At 34.6% G+C, this 3,542-nt stretch overlaps 1 long non-coding RNA gene across 1 annotated transcript; it reads left to right on the forward strand.

The window, feature by feature from the left end:
* The first annotated feature begins 600 nt into the window (after nt 1-600).
* On the forward strand, nt 601-3,213 carry LOC110905043. The gene is made up of 3 exons (XR_002572876.2): nt 601-732; nt 1,241-1,308; nt 2,962-3,213. It is a non-coding gene; the product is annotated as an uncharacterized LOC110905043 (long non-coding RNA).
* The last annotated feature ends 329 nt before the right edge of the window (nt 3,214-3,542 follow it).

Genomic DNA, 3,542 nt, shown 5'->3' on the forward strand with positions numbered 1-3,542 from the left:
GCCGAGAGCAAGAGGGCAATGGAGAGAGGGGTGAAGTGTTGAGTATGTTGGTGATTATGATCCTCTAAGCCTTCTTATAACCAACTAAACCTTTTAACCAAAGGATCTTGTGTCTTGAAAGTACATTAAAAATATTACAACAATCTTTGTGATTCCAAGGAATATCATAAGTAATCTTGTGAGATCTTTGGAGGTGGGGCCATACTTGGGCCGTAAATTATGAGGGGGAGGGGGGTTAATTGTAAGTTTTGATGGTAAGTAGGTAATTAGTGGAGGTTAAAGGTAAAAGTCTAATGTTTTAAATGTGGGATGTATTGTGTAGTGTGTTAAGGTGTTCGGGGACCATAACTGTAACACCCCAAAAATATTAAATTTAAATATAAATAAAAAAATGTGAGTTGGTCAAAACCAATGGAAATGTAACTAGGAGCAAATAACCTAGTTAACTAAATATTGGTAAATAACAAGGGAAATGTGAATAAATACACCTTTTAGAATAACTTTCAAACATAAGGGACTAAAAGGGGCAATAATGGAAAATGTTTTCAATTAAAACAATTAAAAACCAAAACACACACATATGTGTGTGTTTGGTCGTGATATCCAGGAGAAACAAGAAGGTTCTCCACAAGAACCCTAAACTCATAAAAATCCAACGAATCAAAGGGAAAACGAGCTAGAAATTTGGGGCTTTTACTAAATTCGTGATCATCAAAACTAGGAGATCACAAGGTAAGTCAAATTTAATGATTTGGTGATATCTTGAATTTTTGGTAAACACTCATAATTGAAATTCTTGATTGAATGTTGAATGTGTGAGTGATATTATGTTGAATCCATGTCTAGGAGTAAACCCTAGTCAATAATTGTTGAATTTGTGTTCATAAGTAAGAAATCCATAATCACCCATTTAGGTGTTAAATGGGTTTTGTAGGATGATGAGATACATTGAAATCTTGATCATAAAACGAGTATTATTGATTTTTATGAAATGAATCTAGGTGTTACTATGCATGCTAGATAAAATAAATTTGAAAATGATGTTAATCTTGGCTAAATAGTTAGTCATGAACTTGATTGTTATTGGTATAAAATCATGCTCACTAGGTGTTCGATGTAATGCCTAAACGAGAACAAATTGTAAGATGTAGAGTAAAAACGCATGTTCGAATCATATGGTAAATTATGCGTTATTGGAAATAATAAGAGTTCAAAACACGACGTTAACTGAACTCTACAGGCACGGTGGTTGAATCTTCAAGCGGTCAAGTCGGAGCGGACGCGCGCTTGAAGGATATGCTTTGAAAGGTACGCGACTTGTCATCTCTTTACATTTATGTAGACAAGCCTAGACAAGATATGTTTAATGTTGTTATAGCGAAAATAGTTGCGTTTGGTAAATCTAAGAAGTGATGGAATTCACTCGAGAAACCAAATGGGTTAAAATAAATAGTTGGTTAGATATGTTTATTGATAATATTGTTTAATTATTCATGTTTGGAATGTATATAAAGTAATGTAACTCACTAGATAAAGAACGGGTTAAAATAATGGCCGAAATGGTAGTGTTCGAAGTGACTTGAACGTCACTCGTTAAATTTGAGTTATAAAAGCGTAAACCATGGAATGGAAGTGATACGCTAAGATGGACAAGCCCGGGAATGGGTAATTATGGTTAGAAACCAATGACAATGAATTATGCATTTACGTAACCACTGTTCCGTAACTTTATGTTTGATCATGTAATTTTGTTAGTTAACTACGTGTTAGAATTGTTATGTAAACTAGATAAATAGTTGAAGTGACGAAGTTCACTAGATAGACAAACGGGTCAAATGTTGGTTAAAATAAGTTTGGCATGTCGTAAAGTGGTGGTTTTCATTAGAAAACCAAACGGGTCAAATATTGGGTAAATTGGTAGTCTTGAAGTGAGTTAGATAGTCACTCGTTGATTATGAATCATAAAAACGTAGTCTGTTGAACGAACGCGCCAAGAGCATAACTTTTCTTGAAAGAACCCATGATATGGGTCAAAAGAAAAGCATTATAATTTGTTGATTTGTAACAATGTATTTGATCGATATTGTTCATAACAAGCACAACATATTGAATGCAAAAGTTTTGGGAATGGTAGTGAACATCAATGTTGACAAGCCCGGGTAAAAGGGGTAAATTTTATTTAGAAACCATTATGAGTAACTTATGTAAAGTTTGACACATACCCAAACGGGTCGAATAAATAATAAAAGGTAATTCTTAGGCGACCAGTCAATAAACGAGATTTTACGCAAGTAATGATATTAAACGGGTCCGTATTTAAATTACGGACACGTAGGAAAAAGAATCGCGAAAAACGGACTTGTAGAACGAAAGTTATGAAGATTTTAAGTTAGAATTTGGTTATTAATTAGAGCTGGGCAACTGCAGCTCAAACCAAGCAACCTGCTGTCGAAAATAAAAGGGGTAAATTTTATTTAGAAACCATTATGAGTAACTTATGTAAATTTGACACATACCCAAACGGGTCGAATAAATAATAAAAGGGAATTCTCAGGCGACCAGTCTATAAACGAGATTTTACGCAAGTAATGATATTAAACGGGTCCGTATTTAAATTACGGACACGTAGGAAAACGAATCGCGAAAAACGGACTTGTAGAACGAAAGTTATGAAGATTTTAAGTTATAATTTGGTTATTAATTGGAGCTGGGCAACTGCAGCTCAAACCAAGCAACCTGCTGTCGAAAATAAGGTGTCGCTTCGCGCGACACCTTAGCAGCCTCATGGTCGCGTCACGCGACGTTTGTCGCGGCCCATGTAAGAATAGTTGGGATCTGTCGCGGGGCGCGACAGACCCATAATTCAGAAATTTCATTTTGTTTTCATTGTTGTGCATTATAACTTGATTATACGTGTTTTAACGTTGTCAAAACTAACAATTAACGTGGTTTTGACATTAGGTGATGTTGGTCTCGCTCCGGATGGCGATTAAGCATGAATTCAAGAACCGAACACATCGTTTTGAAGCTTCTGCGTTAATCTAAATTCTTGTAGACAATGTTTATTTTGTAAACACTTAACTTGATGTCTCTCATGTTTAAACTAGTTAGTTAGATAGTAAACTAAGATACTATCATTATGAAATCTTATCGTTTTGTATAACTTTTGAAATGACGCATTTATTTTAAAAATGCTTATTTTATGTTAAAATCCTAACCAAATGAGACGGGTGTTACAAGTTGGTAATCAGAGCTCATGGTTGAAGACAAAGTGTGTTCGGTTCGAAGCTTGATCAAACATCCGGTAAGAATTATTTATAGGAATAGATTGTAACAAATTATTAGGAAAAGTATATGAATTTAAGTGCATGGGAAGAGTGTGCTAATACACTCAAACAAGGAAAGTGCACTAAACACGAATGGTCTAAGCAAGTTACAAACTTGGCTAAATCAAAATGAAAGATGCAAATGATAATGAAACGAAATGTTTGACTATTGATATAAACATTTCAGATTCGGGATGTCTAGTGTTGGTAAAAGAC

The sequence above is a fragment of the Helianthus annuus genome, chromosome 17, assembly GCF_002127325.2.
Source record: "Helianthus annuus cultivar XRQ/B chromosome 17, HanXRQr2.0-SUNRISE, whole genome shotgun sequence".
NCBI lineage: Eukaryota > Viridiplantae > Streptophyta > Magnoliopsida > Asterales > Asteraceae > Helianthus > Helianthus annuus.